This window comes from Mastigoproctus giganteus, chromosome 8, assembly GCF_048544385.1.
Source record: "Mastigoproctus giganteus isolate SK-2022 chromosome 8, ASM4854438v1, whole genome shotgun sequence".
Lineage (NCBI taxonomy): Eukaryota > Metazoa > Arthropoda > Arachnida > Uropygi > Thelyphonidae > Mastigoproctus > Mastigoproctus giganteus.
Window position 1 is genome coordinate 129,498,377 of NC_143582.1, and position 22,280 is coordinate 129,520,656.

General features: G+C 38.9%; 1 protein-coding gene across 1 annotated transcript in view; it reads right to left on the reverse strand.

Annotated features, from left to right (window-relative positions):
• Positions 1 to 22,280, reverse strand: part of LOC150081819 (RIMS-binding protein 2-like) — a 1,020,459-nt gene that overhangs the window by 209,276 nt on the left and 788,903 nt on the right. The window lies entirely within an intron of this gene.

A 22,280-nucleotide genomic window follows, 5' to 3' on the forward strand; every position in this document is an offset into this window, starting at 1 on the left:
GAAAATGAAACTGAAGAATTGGAAACAAGACAATTGCAATATGCAACATTCGTCTCTTGAACAGCCTTAGCACATTTATTGAAAAACCAAGGTTTAGATAAAGGAAAAGTTTTTAAAGTGGAGCGTAGAATAAAGGATTCCATTCCTAAAAAAAGAATTTCACTGACATGATCTGAGCAAATATTGACATCAGAAGTTTTGGAACAGTAATCCGACCAAGGAAAAGAAATTGCACAGGTAATTCCATTTTGCATTTTTATAATGCTAAACAACACAAGGTTGGAAATAGCCATGAGATAAAGGCTCCATTGGAGAAGAGACAATCACCAAGTTGTGATCTGAGGTGCCTAAAGGACAACTCACTTCGACTGTGCACTCAGAAGGGTTATTTGTGAGAAAAAAAATGAAGCATGTTGGCTGTATGGTTAGGATTGTCTGGTATTTTTGTAGGTAAATGAACAGTCTGTGCAAGGTCATTAGTAATTGCAAAAGCCTCAGCATCTTGACCAGCTGGAGTTGTGAACATTAAAATCACCAAGGAAAATTACCTCACTGTTAGGAAAGTTGGACTGGAGAAAGACAAGTTGCAAAGAGAGGATGTAGGATAGATGTGCGGAAATTTGCCTTTAGCCAGCGGGTAGTTGGTTGGTGGAACAGACTTCCATCCCTTGTTGTGGAAGTTGATAGCCTAAATAAATTTAAGGCTCAGCTGGACAAGTATTTCAAACGAACGGAGGGGTGAAATGGGAGTGGGTTTTTTTTTTTTTTGCCGATACTGCATAAGCTTGTTTTATTGCATCATATACCTCTACTAATGCTATAAGTCAAAGTGATTAGTGGAGTTGGAAGAACAGTAGAGACACCAGATGAATTTGACACAATGAGGTAGAGAGAGATTTTAAGCCAGAGAAGATCAAAAAGTGGAGATTACAAATTACAAAGTCTCTGACAGGGAATATCGGAACCGACATATGCACAAGTACCACTTTGAGGCGAATGGAATCATACGGTGAATAATTTGGGAAGCTGAGATGAGCAGTAGTTGAATCAACAAGCAAAGTGGTGGTATTGCACCGGTTGATGAGAGTCATCAAAATGTTGATGACTCTCATCAAAGCCAGAATTAGTATGATGATTCCACAAGGTGGAATCATCATGCTAATTTTAGCCATCGGATAATAAATCATGTAGAAGGATAGCATTATGCCTTAAATAAATCTGTGGGGCACAATCATATTAATATATGGAAAATGATTATCCTTTTAAAAAAAACAACAAGATAACTTTAAGAGAATACCAGGATTAGTAAATGTTGTAAACCTTCCCCCTCATAAAAAACATAAATGAGGGCATTACGGTATTAATAACAAATTAATGAAAGTAATAGCAGATAGACAGAAAACAGTACATCGAATTACCCACTTTTATGCAAACAGTTGGCTACTTTCTTTCATTAAGTGATTAGTATAATTTAAACTTTAATAAATTGTATTTGTATTTTAAACCTATGTTTATTTCTTTATTTGATATCAAGACATTTGAATTTGTGTTTTAAACATAATTTGTATTTGCATAAAGAAAATAAATTTATTATTATTTTGATGTTCTATTTATTTATTTTTTTCATTATGTTTCTGAAGTCCATTTTTATATTTTTATTGTTCCAAAAAAATAGGATCACATTTCTATTACATACAATAGAAATGTGATTAGGGCAAGTGGGAAACAGGGCAAATGGGAATAGGGCAAGTGGGAAATAGGGCTTAAGCTATTAGGGCATATGAATTTGGGCAAGTGGTGTAATACCCCTATTCCATCTATCCTTCTTATACAACACATTTCCTTGACAACAGTCGCCGACAACATCTACCTCCTATTGGACTACTGCATTCTACCTTGGGTACTGCCGTTGTGTGTTGCCTTATGCACAAGTGTGAGCTCTGGCAATGAGTTGGGTAGCTGAGAGCTTGATGGGCCCCCAGTTTATTTCCTTGAGGGCATCCCTTCCCCGTTCTTCAAACCTCTTATAAATGCCCATCAGAACATTGAGTTGGCACGTAATTTGTTCACACTCTCTGCACCGAATTCACAAAAAGACATCTCTCTTAACTTCTTCATGTCCTGTTCCAAACAGTTCTGTAAATATTGCATGAAGTCGCATATTTAGATAGGACATGATTCATAGATGAATTGTCCCTTCAATTCTGCACCAAGCCACAGCACTCGTGCTACTTTGTGCCTGTTGCTTTGCCCCTCTAGTCTGGGCCATGATTACTATTTTTATATACAATTTAATTGATTAACAATGAAAATTAATAAAATTAGTCAATTAAATTGACAATACTATACTAAGCTAATATATTCCTAAATGCAGTGATACATATTATGCCATCAAGTTCAAGATATACATTATGCTATATTGCTATATACATTATTGCTATATGTCTGTAGAATTTTTTTCAATTAATTACATCCTTACTAAAAGTAAAATTTCCTAGTTAAAAAGAAAAAAAATTAGAACCTTTGAGGTACTTATTTATTATAATTAAAGCTCTGTTATTCCACTTCACTACTAGTTACATGCTATGATATTCATGCCAAAACACCGATGCAATAGCACTACGAACAATAAGTCGCACCTTAAAAATACAGTATGTCTTCTAGCTAAATTTAAAAATAAGCTAACGAACATGTTTAAGACTATTAAACTATTTATGAAACACAATTTAATATTTTATTTAATGAAAAAGATGGTAAAAATTTATCCATTCCCACAACTCAAAATTTTTCATCTGCACACTCAAAGCTTTGTCTTCTAAGGCTAAGGTGAAGCTGGGAGGTCATGTGCTTGGAGAAAAGAGAGAGTAGTTATCAATAGCATTGTTATTCTTGGACTAGTGTTAGTGGAGTCCACCAGGGTTCAGTGCTGTGCCCATTTTTGTTTCTATATTTATTAATGATATTGATGAAGGCATATCAACCTTAATGTGTCAGTTTGCTAAAGTCAATCTAGCTCTATAGCATACAATTCTGCTGTATATATATATATACTGCAGTCATAGGGAATCTTCTCAGATACTGTACAATTTGGGAAGACTGCAGCTGATCCTACAGATGACTCTGACTTCAAACTACCTGTAAAGACAGGCAAGAAATCAGAGTAGGAAGACTGATGGGCAGCACAGAGTTGTAGGTAGAAGGTTGCATGACTGACTCCCCCCCCCACCCCGTAATAAGGAAAAAGTTCCGTGATGGAAAGTGCATGTCAGAGTGGAAGGGGATGCCTTAGTGACTGGGAAACATCGTCTACCATGATGTTAAGTTCTCTGTGCAGCTCTTGGACATGAATACCAAAGAGACAGTTGGGAGTCTGACAGCTGTTATAGCGATTTTCCCACCCTAGTGGGAAAATGGATGTCCACGTAGGGTTGTCTGGCAGGGACTTCAGTTTAAAATGTATTTTAGTGGCAATTGCTTTCATCGAAGTGACAGAGGTGATTCCTTTACTTCAACATATAAACTCTGTACAGGGGTTGTTCTAAATGCTCCAGTAGCAGTGTGTGTATGGCTTGATGGTGAACTGGGTCTAACCACCACAGTACACTGTTTCTAGCAGATGATACACTTGGGACCCATAATCTAATTTCGATTGGATGAGTGCATGATAAAGGCAGAGTAAAATTCAGCATTCTGCTCCCAAGTTATTAGAGGAGATGGAGCATAAGAGATTCAGCTCCCCTTTTCACTTTTTACGTAGTTGACGGATATGTGGTAAAAATGTTAACTCATTATCAAAAGTGTGTGCAAATGGTCTTCTGAGATGAAACCATTACTCATTGCCCTAAAATTGATATGGTTAACGGCATTTTGCAGTTGCCTTTTGATAACCCTCATTTTGCATGATTGTGAGGAAGAAAACTTCCTCCAACACTAAAAGTGTTGGAGGAAGTTTTTTAAAGAAGCGTCACACTCCGAACTGACCCTTGGGGAATGCCTTCTTCTTGGCAAGAAGGTTGAGAGAGAGAGAGTAAACATCACACACAGACTTGCAATACGTGGTTTAACAAAAAATTTTTAATAAAAAGGACAATATGACACCTAAGACCAAGATTATAAATATCTTTTAAAATTCCAAATTTCCAAGCCGTGTTACATGCTTTTTCCATATCAAAGAATATCGACACCATGTGCTTGCGGTTTTGGAAAGCATTTCAGATAGATGTTTCCAATCTTATTAAATGGTCGAGTTTTGACCTGTTTTTCGGAAGCCACATCGAATTCTGGAAAGGAGGTCATTTGTTTCTAAATACCTCATGGGGTGAGCACTAACCATTCTTTCCAGGATTTTGCACAAAAAACTTGTCAGACCAATTGGGCAGTAATTGGTTCAAATTTTGGATCCTTCCCTGGCTTGGAAAAGGCAAGCATTATTGCCTTATGCCAGGAGTCTGGGAATTGATCAAGACAGATCCTTTTGTACAGATGGAACAGCTGATCCATAGATCAGCTGCTCCATCCCAGCGGCACTTGCCTGGGATTGAGATAGTACTGTTTTCAGTTCCAACTGTGTGCCTCACAGTTGTTTGAGGACAGTTTCAAATGCTGCTTTTCAACTTTATGTTTGAAAGCAGGAAACTCAGGAGGATAAGATGTTTCGGCACACACTTTAGCAAATGTCTCTCTTAGAGTGTTTGCAATTTTGAATTTGCAAAGTGTCTGCAATTCTGCCCAGACACGATAGGAGGGAGTATATGATGAGAGCCTTGTCGATCAATTCGGCCCTGGAGGGATTGTGCAAGGCTCAAGGGGTAGAATTTTTTTCAGCCTGGACTGTACTTGTTAACAGGAGAGATTGCTTCTGCAGGGATGGGATACACTTAAATAGAAAGGGTGCAAGAATTTTTGCTGATGCTGTCGAGGCAGAGTTAGGTGGGTCGGAAAACTGCTAGTTGGGGGGGGATACAAGGACTAATAGATTAACAGTAGCCACTGGCAGAGGTGGAAGTGATTCTTGCACTGCTTCTATGGAAATGAGCAGAAGCCTGAAAAACAAGATGCAGGATATTTCAGAGACTGCTGGGAGTCATTGTGGTACAAGTAAACACATGGGTTCTGTTAGTGTAGCCAAGTATAGAAACAGGTGCATGTATACCTGCGTGTACACCAATGCTAGGAGTTTGGTAAATAAATTTGATGAATTTGAGGTATTGCTCAAAACATCAAAGGCAGATATTGTTGGGATATCAAAGACGTGGTGTCACACAGATATAAAGAATGCGGAACTGGAATTTGGGGAATACAATGTGTATAGAAAGGATAGACAGGACAGGAGGGGAGGAGAGGTTATGCTATTAGTTAAGAAACACATAAAGTCCAAGGAAGTAAAGCCGGTCGACATCGATGGACAGGGCAGTGTCGAGTCAGTTTGGTGTGACATAAGCATAGGGAAATCAAAATTGAGAGTAGGAGTGTGCTATAGGCCTAATGACTCTGATGAGTATAATAAGATATTGTACAGGGAAATAGAGTGGGCCAGTAAATCAGAGAGTCTTATAATGGGGGATTTTAATTTCCCAAATATTGACTGGAATTTGGGGGTTGGTCACTCGCACACTAGCAAGGCTTTTGTGGATTTATTGGATGATTGTTTTCTACATCAGCATGTTCGTGAGGCAACAAGAGGGAGCAATACTCTTGATCTGATTATCAGTAGTGATTCTTCATGCATTAAGAATCTGCAGATAAATGATCCACTAGGTGGCAGTGATCACAGTGTGTTGAAGTGGGATTTACTCAAGGAGGTAACTACCATCAGAGGTAAAGGGAAGGGTTTTTGTTTTCGCAAAGGCGATTATGATGGTCTGAGACAGTATTTAAATTCTATACAGTGGGACCAACTGATGATGTTACCAACAGCAAACTCAAAATGGGAAGCATTCAAAGAACTAATCTTGGAGGCTACCAGGCTTTACATACCAACTAAGAAATATTGTTCAAGGTTTAGGCCTAAGTGGATGTCAGATGAACTAATGAGACATGTGGCAGAGAAGAAAAATGCATGGGATACATACAAATTAATGGGTGATATGGAAGCCTATGATAGATATAAGTTGGTCTGTAACCAAGTCACAAAGGAGATTAGCATTAGCATTAGCATTAGCTAATGATTAGGCAGGCAAAGGCAGACTACGAAAAATCCTTGGCAAAGGATGCAATGAAAAACAGAAAAGAGTTCTTTACCTATTTAAACTCAAGAAGGAAAGGGATGAATCAGATTGGTCCACTGGATATTGATGGTTCAACAGTTGAGGATCCTGCTCAGGTGGCTAACAATCTAAACGAGTATTTTGCATCTACATTCACGCATGAGGAGTTATTCAGGAAGGAGAATGATGTAGGTAAAGTAAACATTGGCAGTGAGCTGGATGATTTTGTAATAACTGAGAGGAAAGTGGAGGAGAGATTGTTGAGGATAAACATAAAAAAAGGCACCTGGGGTGGATGGGATCTATCCAGTTATATTAAAGGAGGCAGCAAAGGAAGTAAGCAAACCCCTAGCCATAATTATGAGAGCTTCTTTGGACTCAGGGGAGGTACCCATAGACTGGAGATGTGCAAATGTAACCCCAATTCACAAAGGAGGATCAAAGGCTGACACAAGTAATTATAGACCTGTTAGTTTAACTTCTATTCCAGGTAAAATAATGGAGGCACTGGTTAAAGAAGCACTGCAGGATCATCTAGACAAGAATTCAGTTATAGCTCAGACGCAGCATGGTTTTGTTAAGGGCAGGTCTTGCCTGACCAATTTGATTGGATACTATGATGTAGTCACAAAAGAACTGGATGCAGGGAATAACTTTGATATTATATATTTGGATCTTAGAAAGGCTTTTGATACTGTTGCACATGGAAGACTGCTGCACAAATTGGAGCAGTGTGGCATTGGAGGCAAATTGCTGCTATGGATAAGGGGATGGTTGAGTGGCAGAAGACAGATAGTGGTAATCAATGGACACTGCTCAACGTGGACTAATGTTATTAGTGGAGTTCCTCAGGGTTCAGTGTTGGGTCCGTTGTTGTTTTCGGTGTTTATGAATGATATTGATGATGGGATATCAAGTTTAATGTCCAAGTTTGCAGATGATACAAAGGTTGGCAGGGTTGTTAAGGACACCACTGACGCTATGCTGCTGCAACAGGATCTGGAAAGGTTGAACAGATGGGCTGAGAGGTGGCAAATGAAGTTTAACATTGACAAATGTAAAGTACTACATATGGGAAACAGTAACCCCACAGCAACGTATCAACTCTGCGGTACTACACTGACAGTGGTGGAGAATGAAAAGGACCTGGGGGTAATTTTGCAGGCAGATATGAAGTTCTCTGAGCAGTGCAGACGAGCTGCAAGAGTAGCTCATGGTGTCTTGTCAATGATATACAGGAATTTTTCTAGCAGGGATAAGGAGGTGATTATTCCCTTGTATAAGGCAATGGTTAGGCCACATCTTGAGTACTGTATACAGGTCTGGAGGCCTCATTTCAAGAAGGATGTAGAGCTGCTGGAACGGGTACAGAGAAGGGCAGCAAGATTAGTGAATGGAACAAAGGGTTGCTCTTACAAAGAGAGGCTTAAGTTTTGCAAATTACAGAGTCTGGAGACTAGGCACCGGCGAGGTGATCTAATAGAGGTGTATAAGGCTTTGAATGGCTTTAGCATGCTCAATGCCAATGGGATTCTTCATCTTGCTCAGAATAATCAGCTCAGAGGGCATAAATTCAAACTGAGGAAGGACGAATGTCGGATAGATGTGCGGAAATTTGCCTTTGGTCAGCGGGTGGTTGGTTGGTGGAACCGACTTCCATCACTTGTTGTTGAAGTTGATAGCCTAAACAAATTTAAGGCTCAACTGGACAGGTATTTCGAGCGAATGGAGGGGTGAAATGGGAGTGGTGTGTTTTTTTTTTGGCTGATGCTGAATAAGCTTGCTTTCTTGCATCATATGCCTCTACTAATGCTAATTCTAATGCTAATGCTAATTGCAAATACTCTAGGAGAGACATTTTCCAGGATCAGTGTGGTATAATATGTGTATATGCCCTTCATTTTCTGGACTTTATCCCAGACGAGCTTAGGGGATGTTGTCTGGGTGATGGAAGATGTGAAACAGATCCACGATTCTTTCTTTAGGTAACATTTGAAGGCTATTAGATTATCTGTGATGGAATAATGATTAAATATACTCCCCCGTGCATTGTTTTGATGTCCTCGGAATTTCTAGTATTATGCATTGCTATTGCTGTGTACTATTGCTAATACTATGCATTGCTATTACTATGTACTATTACTAATTGCTATTACAAAGCATTCTATTAGCATGTAATATGCAGAGTTGCCTTCTAACGCTGGCATTGAGAAATGCTAGCATTTCTCTAACAATGCTTGTTTTTGTTCTTCCACATTTTTTTCACAAGCAGGAAACATTTTTCTGAAATAAGCACCTGCATGATTGACACAACTCAGAGAAAGATTATGTTCTATGCAAAACAGTGGCGGCTCGTGACTCTGATGTACGGGAGGTGCTGCTTCTTAAAGTTACATTAAATTGCCTTCATTATAAGACATGTAGACTTAGATAATAATAATAATAAGCAAATTAAAATTACTATAAAACATTAACTGGACACTTCCCTTTAATAAACTTGGGTAATCTTGAAATTTTATTTAAAAATAAAATCTATTCTTCGATTTTTATTTATTTAAAATAGATTAATAACTTTTTCATTAAAGTTTTGTGCACTGTTCAAATTGCCACTGCTCGCTCTGCAGTTCTTTTGTTTTGTTTTAACCATCGCCACCATAACAATATTTTTAAGGTGGCAATGTTTTAACAACTCTGAAAAATGCGTATTGGCAACCTGCCAACTAGGCATAACTTACCAAAAGACATTAATTAGTTTCATACCACCTAAATATGATGAAATATCAACATCAAAAAATAAAATCATTGCACATTTATATTTTGCAATGTAAACTACCATAGCTTGATGGCCAATTCATTAACAGCAATTTCCAAAATTAAAAAATAAAAATCCAATTAACTATTATTAATTATTATTTTTTTTGTGAAAAGAGCAAATAGACAGAGACACTCTTTGTCACCAACTATATTATGATAGCGACATGGAGAAAGAGCAACTGAGTAAAAGAGACAGATTCTCTGTCACAAATTAGGGCAAAACTGTTTCCTATCTTAACCAGTAATATAGTGATCTATGGTTGTAGTACATAGTTGCATTGCTGCATGCTATAGTAATAGTGATAGAGGTATGTGATGCAAGAAAGCAAGCGTATGAGCTTATTAGAAGATAATACTGCGTCACTTAGAGGGGAACAGGTACCCTGTGTGTTATCAGACACTCAGTCTAAAACACTGATGGATCCAATATCTTTCTATTACAGAAGATTTAGGAGAAGTCCGGTTGGCCTGCCTCCCTAAAATCCACTCATGCACACCTTCTCGATGGTAAGCCCTGTTACGTCACTTAGGTGGCAACGAACGTGTAGAGTGGTTCTTTTCAAGACACCTGGTCAGCGTGAAGCGGAAAAGACGAAACCCTCCAGCATATGACAGCACGACAAAACAAGTGGCCCTCAGTCCCCAGCAGCTTTCACTCCCCCTCTTACGGCAGCAAGAGGATCAGAGTGGAAGCAGAGGGTGCTAAGAATCTCTGGGTACGACCAGGCTGCCATGCACGGAAACTGAACTTGGCCTGTTACAATGTAAGATCACTCATCGGTGAAGACAGGATATTAGAGCTGGAAAAGGAATTAGAAAATGTGAATTGGAATATCATCAGTTTGGCTGAAACAAGAAGAAATGAATCACTTATAAGTTTATCAAGTGGAAATCTGCTGTACCAATGGAAACAGTGAGGTGGAGTGGGGTTTCTGGTCCATAAAGATTAATAAAACAACATTTTGGAATTCAAAAGTACATCACCAAGGGTGTCAAGACTAATACTCAAGATTTCTAAGAGGTACAAGCTAAAGGTTATAATGATTTATGCACCAACATCGAGCCATGATGATGAAGAGGCTGAAGAAATGTACACCAAAATTGAGAGTCTTCTAGATGAGCAGAAAACCCACTACACTATCATTATGGGGGACTTCAATGCTAAGGTTGGAAAAAGACAAAACAACGCAGAAAGGGGAACTATAACAAATTTTGGAATTGGTGAAAGAAATGAAAGAAGCGAAAGACTTGTGGAATTTGCAGATCTCAAGGATTGTCAGTAATGAACACTTTTTTCAAGAAAAGGGTGAACAGAAAGTGGACATGGAAGAGTCCAAATGCATTAACAACTAATCAAAGTGACTTTATCCTCACTAACAGAAGATATATTGTGAATGATGTTACTGTCCTGAATAAAGTAAATGTTGGAAGTGATCACAGAATGGTAAGATGTACACTTGATATAGATTTAGGAAAGGAAAGGAAAAAACTGACTCGAGTAAATAATACAAAGGTCTTTGAGATAACAGAAGAGGAGAAAAAGCAGTATGTACTGGAACTTAAGAACAAGTTTGAGCTTCTGCAGACAGCTCAGGACCAAGATATTGATGAGGAATATTGCAACTTTCTGAAAGTGATAAAGCCCAAGAAACCTATAGAGAAAAAGAAATCCAAAGAAGAAAAAATTAGTCAAGAAACACTTGTTATGATGAACCGAAGGCGAAAAATGAAGAGCAAGATAAACATTGACAAGGAGAAAATTGGGAATACTGAGTTATGCAAAGCCATTAGAAAGAGACTCAGAGAGGACATAAGAAGATTTAATACAAGAAAAGTAAAACAAGAAGAAAAGTAGTTTGGTCCTTGAGGTTGTCACAGACATTCTCTCAGATATGCCAGACAAGCTGTACTTGCTACCTGGGAGTCTAAACCACTGATGGAACTGATATTCGGGTGACACTCAAGTCAAGTGGACCCAATTTCGGCGAAGTCCGGACGGTCTGTGACAGCCAAATCCTCTGCTTGCACCTTCATGATGGTGGGACTGTTAGTAATCCTGGGTATAACCTCCATGCACAAGTACATGGTGGGTGACCACCCAGGGGTGAACCAACGTAAGCAGGGGTCGAGGTCTGGTGCCCACACCACATGGAGGAACGCTGCCCCTCTATGTTACCAGGCAGTACTAGGTGGTAGATGACTCTCATCAACCGGTGAAATACCACCACTTTGCTTATTGAAGGCTTGAAGTGGTGGAACCCATGTTTAGTCTCTAGAGTTAAGTTCCGTTCAACCCTTCCCTATCTCTTCCATCATGCAGTATGATTGATGACTTTTGAGGTTATGATGAACGTTGTGGCGAGATCCAATATTTATTACATTTCGAGGGTACAGCTCTAAAACGGTGTTCGTAGACCGGCCGCTAGTTAGTACACTGGACCGAACCTATTGATAACTCTCTAGAATGCTTCCGGATCAGCTAGTGTATAATCTTGCTACCTCTACTCTGCCAGATAGTGACTGGAGGGAGTCCGAGTAGTGTGTATGTGGGGAGCATTGTCGAGGCCATGTTATGTCAAGGATCTGGGTATATTCTTACCACATGTATGCCATATCCAAAAATTTCATTATTTCATACAGCATGTCCCACACACTTTTTCTTACTATTGAATACACCATGAATTGTCAAATTAATAGAGCAAGCTTATCTGCGAAAAGATATAAACCTCCCAAGCACTTCCTAATTCATTTCACAAATATATGTGGTCTCAATTCTAATCTCAACGATGTCCATTTCCACTTGCAGTCTGCCAACCCCATGTACTTTTTCTGAGAGAATCTCAGTTATCGGTTGATTCAACTACTGCTCATCTCAGATGCCCAAATTATTCGCTGTATGATTCCTTTCGCCTCAAAGGTGGTACTTGTGCATATGTCCGTTCTGCTATTCCCTGTCAGAGACTTGGCAATTTGGAATCTTCTCTGGCTTAAAATCTCTCTACCTCATTGTGCCAAATTCATCTGTTGTCTCTACCGTTCTCCCAACTCCACTAATCATTTGGAGCTCTTTGACTTCCTCTCTTTGCAACTTGACTTTCTCCAGTCCAACTTTCCTAACAGCGAGTAATTTTCCTTGGTGATTTTAATGTTCACAACTCCAGCTGGCTTATGTTTTCTAGTCACACCGACCCAGCAGGTCGAGATGCTGAGGCTTTTACAATTACTAATGACTTAGCACAGATTATTCATTTACCTACAAGAATACCGGACAATCCTAATCATACAGCCAATACACTTGATCTTTTTCTCACAAACAACCCTTCTAAGTACACGGTTGAAGTGAGAGGTCCTTTAGGCACTTCAGATCACAACTTGGTGATTGTCTCTTCTCCAATGGAACCTTTATCTCGTGGCTATACCCAACCTCGTGTTGTTTGGCATTACAAGAATGCAAAATGGGATGACCTGCGAGACTTCTTTTCTTCTTTTCCTTGGTGGGATTACTGTTTCAAAACTTCTGATGTCAACATTTGCTCAGATCGTGTCAGTAAAATTATTCTTGCAGGAATGGAATCCTTTATCCCACACTCCACTTTATAATCTCGTCCTTTATCTAAACCTTGGTTTTCCAATAAATGGGCTAAGGCTGTTCAAGTGAAGAACGTTGCATATCGTAATTGGCTTGTTTCTAATTCTTCAGTTTCATTTTCTGCCACACCAAAACTCGCAACAATTGTAAAGCAGTTATTAATCAGTACAAACAAGAGTTTGAACAGGCTAAGTGTAGAAAACTTGCTTCTTGCCCTAATGGTAGCCGAGCATTCTGCTCTCTTGCCAAAGCTATTGGCCGCAACTTTTGCCCATCTCTGATCCCGCCTCTGTCCAAACCAGACGGTTCTGTTGTCACTTCAGCTAAGGATAAAGCTGCCCTGCTAGCATCCCATTTTTCTTCCAGCTCATGTATTCATGATCTTGGTAAAACACCTCTAACCATTCCCAACATGCTCCATTCAATGCCTCCTGTGGTCTTCCGTCAAAAGGATATCAGAAGGATTTTGCTGAATCTTGATACCAAGAAAGCTCCAGGACCTGATGGTATTTCTCCACTTGTTCTCAAAACCTGTGCTCCTGAACTTACTCCTATTCTTTGCCACCTTTTTTCACTTTCTTATTCCAAAGATGTTTTTCTTTCTGCTTGGAAATTTGCTCATATACAGTTAGTTCCTAAAAAGGGTGACAAATCCCTCCCATCCAATTATTGTACCATTGCAATTACTTCTACTCTTTCTAAAGTAATGGAGAAATCAATTAACCGCCAACTCTTAAACTACCTAGAAACCTTCCGTCTGATCAACAATTGCCAGTATGAATTCCATCAGCGTCGATCCACTGGTGATATTCTGACTTATGTTACCCATTTATGGACTAAATCAATGGCAAGGTTCGGTGAAACACAAGAAGTTGCTCTTGACATCTCAAAGGCTTTTGATCATGTTTGGCATAAAGGTCTTCTAAACAAGCTTCCATCTTATGGTTTGCCAACTGTTTTTAGTAATTGGTTATCCAGTTTTCTCTCTGATCGCTCACTGAGGGTGATGGTAGATGGCTGTCTGTCTTCTAACTTCTCCACTAATGCCGGTGTCCCCAAGGTTCAGTTCTTTCCCCCTCTCTTTTCCTCTTGTATATTAATGACCTTCTTCCATTGACTGGAAATCCTATCCATAGTTTTGCCGATGATAGCACATTGCATTCCACTTTCCATTTTGAGAAACCTTGTCCTGCTCAATCAGCTTCAACTTCTCGAAAATCTGCTACCAATTCCTTAAATGCCGATCTTCAGGTAATTCTCCAGTGGGGAAAGACAACTTAGTTGATTTCAACCCTTCTAAAACTCAGTCTTGTCTTATATCTTGCAAAAAGGATTCTTCTGCTCCTATGCTTATCTTTAGTGACACTCCAATTTCTAGGCAATATGATATATCTCTTTTGGGGATTACCCTGACTTCTAATGTCTCTTGCCACATTTGTAATATCGCACATTACAAATATTGCTTCCTCTGCATCTAAAAAACATGGTTTTCTCTTTCACTCTCAGCATTACTTTTCTTCCAAACAGCTGCTCACTCTGTATAAATCGCAAATCCCCCCAGCCATGGAATATTGTTCCCACATCTGGGGTGGTGCCCCCAAAACCTCTCTCAGCTTCTTGATTCCATTCAGAAGAGGGCAGTTAGGTTAATTAATGATTCATCTCTAACAGAGAGAGTCTCTCCACTCGCTTTTTCACAGACGTACTGTTTCTGCTGCATGCCTCTTCTACAGATACTTCCATGGGCACTGTTCTTCTGAATTGGCTTCTATAATTCCCGCTCTCTCTTTCAAAACAGTCCGAACATGTTCCGCCACCAGCCAACATTAATTTACTGTCCAACTTGAAACCCACAGAACCAACCTTTCATCTTCTTCATTTATTCATTCAACTGCCGTTTTCTGGAACAACCTTCCTTCATACGTATTTCCTGAAAATTAGAATCTACAGAAGTTCAAGTCCAATGTCAACAAATATCTTCTTTCATCTTCTCAACCTCCAACCCAAGCACAGTACTAAGTACTATACATTCTAATACCTCTCGTGTTTGGGGTTCACATAAAAAAAAAAAAAAAAAAAGTCAGCAAAATGGCCTGATTTAGAGAGGGAATTGAAGATATGAATTGAGGCGCAAAGGGCAATTGGAATTCTTGTGTCCACAAAGATGGTTCAGCATGAGGCAAGAAGAATTGTTGATGAAAAAGAAGTTACTGATTTCAAAGGAGGACACAATTGGTGCTTCAGGTTCATGAAACTGAATGGAATAAGCATGCGTACACGCACCAGATTTGCCCAAAAGATGCCTGAAAGCTATGAGCAGAAGGTCCTTGAATTTCATCGTTTTGTCATTCAATGTTGGAAGACACATCAGTTTCAGTTGGGACAGATTGCAAATATGGACAAAGTCCCCCTTCAATTTGATGTAACAAGTAACAGAACTGTTGATAAGAAGGGGGTGAAAACTGTAACTGTGAAGACAAGTGGACATGAAAAGAACCATTATACAGTTGTTCTAGCTTGTTGTGCCGAGGAACCAAGCTGTCTCCTATGCTGATTTTCAAACACAAAACAATGCCAAAAGAAGACCTTGAGGAGTGATTGTCCACGTTCATGACAAGGGTTGGATGGATCAGGATGGGATGAAGATCTGGTTTGAGAAAGTTTGGAGCAGGAGACCAGGTGGGCTCTTACGCAAACCTGCCCTATTGGTGCTTGATCAGTTCAGGGCACACATAACAAAAAATACATAGACGATTGCTGCACTGCAAAAAACAAAAATTGCCATCATACCTGAAGGCTTGACATCCCAGCTCCAACCACTTGATGTCAGCATTAACAAACCCTTCAAACCTGCCATGAGAGACAAATGGAACCAATGGATGAAGTCTTCTAGGGACAATTTGACACCAGCAGGAAGAGTGAAGAAACTAACTATAGGAGAAGTTTGTACCTGGGTGAAAAGATCCTGGGATAATATTAAGATTGAGATTGTTGTCAAGTCATTTAAGAAGTGTGGCATTTCAAATGCCATAGATGGAACTGAGGACGAGGCAATATAAGAAGCCAGTGATTCGTCATCAGACACAGATGAGGACAAGCTAATGGATGGGAGTTTTGACAGTGATGAGGAGTTGTATGAATTTTATGATGAATAAAACTTGAGTTCAATAACTTTATGTAATACATTTTTTTTCAAATTTCGGGCCCCAAAATTAAGGTGCATCTTATACATGGGAGCGTCTTATACATGGGGAAATATGGTACCTTCATCAATATCATTGATAAATATACAAAACAACAGTGAGCCCAACAACAAACCCTGGGGGGGGGACTCCACTAATAACATTAGTCCACGAAGAGCAGCATCCATTGATTACCACTCTTCGTCTTCTCCTACTCAACCATCTTTTTATCCATTGTAGCAACTTACCCTTAATACCACACTGCTCCAATTTGTACAGTAGTCTTCCATGCGCAACAGTGTCAAAAGCTTTCCTGAAATCAAGTTTATATGGGCGCCTCCGTAGCCAGGTGGGAAGGAGCAGCAGTGCGTAGCACACGCTTCTTGATTAGACCGGGGTTCGAGCCCGTCACCACCAAATACGGAGAATGCGGAAAGGTAATTCAGGGAATAACCACCGCATATCCCGGAGCAATATGGCCTTAGTTGCTAATGCTCCTAAAAACCAAATAACAAACAAACAAACAAACAATCAAGTTTATGATATCAAAATTACTTTTTGCATCCAGTTCCTTTGTAACCACATCATAGTATCCAATCAGCTCTGTCAGACAAAACTTTCCCTTAATAAACCAATGCGGTGTCTGAATTAATACTGCAGTCTTATCTAGATGATCCTTCAATGCATCTTTAACCAGTGACTCCATTATTTTACCTGGAAGAGAAATTAAACTAACTGGTTTGTAATTACTCATGTCATCCTTTGAATCTCCTTTGTGAATTGGGGATACATTTAAACATCTCCAGTCCATGGGGACCTCCCCTGACTCTAAGGATGCTCTCATAATTATGCCAAAGGTTTGCTTACTCCCTATGCTGCCTACTTTAACATAACTAGATAGATCCCATCCACCCCCGGTGTCTTTCTTTTATCTTCAGCAATTTTTACTCATGCTCTCAGTTATTACAAAATCATTAAGTATTCTGTTACAGTTTGATAAACTTCTGGCATTTTCCTCCCTTAATAACTCCTCAGGTGTGAATGTAGATGTAAAATACTAATCACATTATCAGCTATCTGAGCAGCATCATCAACAGTCGAACCATGGTTATCAAATGGATCAATCTGATTCATCCCCTTCTTTCTAGAGTTTATGTAAGTAAAGAAGTCCTTGCCATTTTCTTAGCATCCTTTGTCAAAGATTTCTAGTAATCTACCTTCGCTTGCCTAATCTCCTTTGTGACTTGATTACAGACTATATATATCTGCCTAGGCTTCTGTTTCACCTCAGAAATTTTATGCATCCGATGCATTTTTCTTCTCTACTATGAAGTTCACCTGACATCCATTTAGGCCTTAACCTTGAACGATATTTCTTAATCGGTATGAAAAGCCTAGTAGCTTCCAAGGTTAGTTCCTTGAATTCTTCCTTAGAATTTGCTGTTGGTAATCATCAGTTGGTCTCACTGATCAGAATTTAAAACTGTCTGAGACCAATGTAGTTTTTATGAGACCTTTATGGAAGCAAAAATCCTTCCCTTTACCCTTGATGTTAACTATATTAGCATTAGTAGAGGAATATGATGCAAGAAAGCAAGCTTATGCAGCATCAGCCAAAAAAAAAAAAAAAAACTGCCCTCATTTCATCCCTCTGTTCGTTCCAAATACCTGTCCAGCTCAGCCTTAAATTTATTTAGGTTATCAACTTCCACAACAAAAGATGGAAATCTATTCCACTAATCAACTACCCACTGGCTAAAGGCAAACTTCTGTACATCTATCCTACAACTGTATTTCCTCAATTTGAATTTATGCCCACTCAGGTGATTATTCTGAGCAAGAGGAAGAATTCCATTAGCATTGAGTATCCTCAAACCATTGAAGGCTTTATACACCTCAATCAGATCACCTCGCAGGTGCCTAGCCTGCACACACACACGCACGCACGCACACACGCACACACACACACACACACACACACACACACACACACACACACACACACACACACACACACACACACACACACACACACACACACACACACACACACACACAGAATCCCATTAGCATTGAGCATCCTCAAACCATTGAAGGCTTTATACACCTCAATCAGATCACCTCGCAGGTGCCTAGCCTGCACACACACACACACACACACACACACACACACACTGTAATTTGCAAATCTTAAGTCTTTCTTCGTAAGAAAGACTTAAGATTATCTTATCCCTTCATTCCATTCACTAATCTTGTCCTTCTCTATACTCGTTCCAACAACTCTACATCCTTCTTAAAATGAGGCCTGTAGACCTGTATACAGTACTCAAGGTGTGGCCTAACCACATCCTTATACAAGGGGATAATCACCTCCTTATCCCTGCTAGAAAAATTCCTGTATATCATTGACAAGACACCATGAGCTACTCTTGAAAACCATCTGCACTTCTCAGAAAACTTCATATCTGCCTGCACAATTACCCCCAAGGCAAGCGTATATTGGATTGTGAGTCTTAAAGTGCTATTAATGAGAAATATAAAAGGACTATTGTATATTTTTACTACTTTTAGTGCAGAAAAAAAATACAAGGAAGCAGTCAGGTACAATTTGCCGACCAGGACTTGCCTGGCCGCCGAAGTGGAGCCAGATCTAGATTTGGACAGTGAGAATTATAAGGATAAGTGGACACTATAAGTGTGTATGAATAAATGTTTTGAGTATAGTAGACAAGTTGCAATTGTCTGGACTGTTGTGAATTTCAGTGTTTTGGTAGAATTTTAAAAGTTTTACTGTATTATTTTTGTAGGTGTTATCTAGTAATAATTACTATACGCACCTGAGTGCTTAGGAATTTAGTAATCAGTGTTTGTTTTTTGGGATAGGAGCATTTCCGGTCCTGGAGCGAATCCAGCTAGTTAAATATTTAGATTGCTAAGTTTGATTGCTTAGTATTAAAATCTTATTGTTTGAATTATTATGGCTCATAGAAGGAGTGAGGAGTCCTCATCTGAGGAGGATTTGCTGGCGATGGATGACGAAGAGTTGGAGGAGATGAGGTGTCAAGAACAGTTAAAGACGGCAGTTGGTAGTTTAGAGAGAATAGAAAGTAAAGAAAAAAGGGAAGGCGGAGAAGAGAATAAGGAAAGAAGGGCACAGAAAAGGGTAAGAGTAGAAGATGAAGAGATAGATAATGGAGATAGTGAACATATGGGTATAGGAAAAGATATTTGGGAGGAGTTTTTGGAAATAAGACAAGTACGGACTGGGCTCCAAAAATTTCTATTTTGTTATGCAAATAAAGTAACTAGAGCTGCCATGAACAAGATTCTTTCAATGTGGGATACGTTGGAAGATAGAGCAATTAGATTGTTTGTGGAAAATTGAGTAATGGTATCTAGAGTAAAAGACTGTAGACAGTTAATTCAGGATCAAGAACAACAATTTGAAAGTTATGCTTCTTTATTAGAGAAGGGAAGAGAAAAAGTGGAGGAAGTTAAAAAGGGAGGTGAAACTATAGTGGCCTTCATTAAGGCAAATACAGATAAATATACCATGAGAGAACAAGTTTAAGCAGTGGTGAATGAGGATATAAGACCTTTAATGAAGAAAGTTAAAGTAAAGAGAAAAAGAAAGATTAGATATAGAGGAATATTGGTTGAAGTTGATTCTATGAGTGATCTATGTGAATTACAGAATAATAAGAGGTTGGAAGAGACTGGTCTTAAAGTCGAAGTTCCAAAGAAACCTGGTTTAAAGATAATAGTATATGATGTAAATAAGGATATATAGAAGGAACAGTTTATGCAAGAACTTTGGGATAGAAATTTGTTTGATCATGGATATAGTTTGGAAAGGGTTAAAAAGGAAGCGATTGTGAGGTCTGTTTCTTCAAGTAAGGAAAGAAGTAATTAGATTTTGGAAGTGCCCAAGGAGTTAAAAGATATATTAGTAAATAAAGGAAGAGTCTATTGCCAGTGGAACTCATTTCGGGTGAAGGATATTGTCCTCATTCCAAAATGTTTTAAATGTTTATCTTATGGCCATGTGGCTTATCAGTGTAAGGGGAAGACCATGTGTGGACATTGTGGAGAAGAGGGACAGATTTTTAAAGATTGTAAAAAGAAAAAATGAAAGTGCTATATGTATTAATGTAAGCGAAAAAATAGGGATTTTTGCCATTCAATTAGAAGCAAGGAATGCAGTGAATATAAGAAGTATTATGAACAATATAGGACTAGATTAGATTATGGATAGGAGAGAAATAGAAATGAAAAAGCTAAAGGTACTGCAAGTGAATGGGCAAAGATCCTATAATGTTGCATTGCAGTTGAGTCATTGGATGGACGAAAAAGACTATGAGGTCCTCCTTCTTCAGGAGCCATATGTGGTTGGGAACCTTGTTAAAGGTTATAAAATAACTGATAAAATTGTGCAGTCCAGAGTAAACAGTCAGGCTGCTGTCACAGTGAGAAATGTTGACTGTGTGGTAACACAAATCGATGAGTTGTGTTTTACTCCTGGAGTCTGTGCTGCGATCTTGAGTGAGATTGGTAGCGTATATATGGTAAGTGTGTACTGCCAGTTCCGTGATGAACTGCAGCCTTATTTAAACTATATTGAAAAAGTGGTAGATGTATTACAAGGAAAGAAAATTGTAATTGGTATTGATTCAAATGCAAGTTCAACAACTTGGGGAAGTCGCGAGACTGATATTAGAGGAAATGTTGATAAGTCAGAGACTTAATATTGTAAATGAGCTCTACCTTCAGTACTATACAAGGAGAATCTAATATAGATTTAACATTAACTACAGAAGCCTTGTGGAATAAGATATGGTGTTGGAGGGTTAGGAAGGACTGGACTACCAGCGATCATAGACGTATCAGTTTTGAGATAAGAGATGAGAGAGTAGAATGTAATACGGGGTTTGAAAAGAGGTTTGCAGCAAGTTCTGCAAACTGGCAGTGTTTTGAAAAAGAGATTACAAAAAGACTTAGAGATAATAGACAAGAAATAGATAGCAGTCTGGCTGGAGAAAGGGCTGAGAAAATAGTTAGTATTATATATGAAAGTTGCTGCAGGTCTATGAGGAGGAGCACAAAATTAAAAAGGGTTGTTCCTTGGTGGAATGGGATATTAGCAGAAATGAGGAGGAGAGAGAACAGGGCTAGGAGGAATTTCCAGATGGTACAGAGAAGAGGAATAAGTGAACAAATGGAGGATTTAAAGAGGCAATACCAACAAATGAGATGGGAATATGTTGGTAGAATTCAAAAAGAGAAGAGAGAAGCATGGCAAAACTATGTAAAAGAGGAAATGAATAAGAATGTATGGGGGTTACCATACAAATTATTATTTGATAGAATGAAAGTTGATCAAGTTTATAGTACTATTAAAATAGAAAATCAGAGTATGAGGGACTGGGAGTCCTCCATGCGTGGTTTGCTCTCCTCATTGTTTCCTATAGATCAAATAAGTTTGGATAGTAGAGACAAAGACAAATCAGGAAATTAAATGATGAATATGTGAGGGGGGCAGAAAACTGAAAGTTTAATTATGGAGGAAGAATTGAAGATAGTATTGGAGAAAGTTAAGACAAAGAAAGCACCAGGCAGAGATGGGTTGCTACCCGAAGTGATAAAGAAATTTGGTTTGAAATTTGGAAAGGAATTGGTAGAGTTATATAATGTGTGCTTAAATGAGAAAATCTTTCTTAGTTGCTGGAAGGAGGCATACATTAGAATATTATTAAAGAATAGAGAAAAAAAAGGACGGATCCTGGATCATATAGACCAGTGGCATTATTGCCAGTTATCACAAAGGTTTTTGAAAGAGTGTTGATGAATAGATTGGAGGGATATTACGAGAGTAGTTGAATGAGCAGCCCTAGGCAGTTTGGCTTTCGGAGGGGCAAATCTACTGAAGATGCTGTGGTTAAAATGGTGTATATGTACAAGAGACTTCAGAAAATTATGTCCTGGGTATATTTCTTGACTTTAAGGGGGCATTTGATAGTACGTGGTGGCCGAGCTTTCTAGCAAGAATGAGAAAAATGAAGTGTACTGGGTAGTTCTATGGAGTTTTAAAAGATTATTTTAAAGATAGGAAAGTTACAATTGTAACGAAATACGGGAAAGTTACTCAGGAAGTAACAAGAGGTGCTCCATAAGGTTCAATCATAGGTCCCTATAGTTGGAATATTGTATTGGATGAGCTACTGGTTCAGGAGTGGGTAGAATGTGAACTAGTAGCATATGCTGATGATTTGTTAATAATGGTGGTGGGAAATTCTAGAAAAGAATTGGAGGAGAGAATTAAGAGGGCTATGGGACAAGTGGAGAAATAGGCTGAGGTCCATAAAATGGAGATATCAATGAAACAAACTCACATGGTTCTGCTCAAAGGGAAGCTCAGTGAAAGAAGAAGGCTAACTGCAAAAATATTTGGTACGACGATAGCATATGCCCCCTTGGTCAAGTACCTAAGAG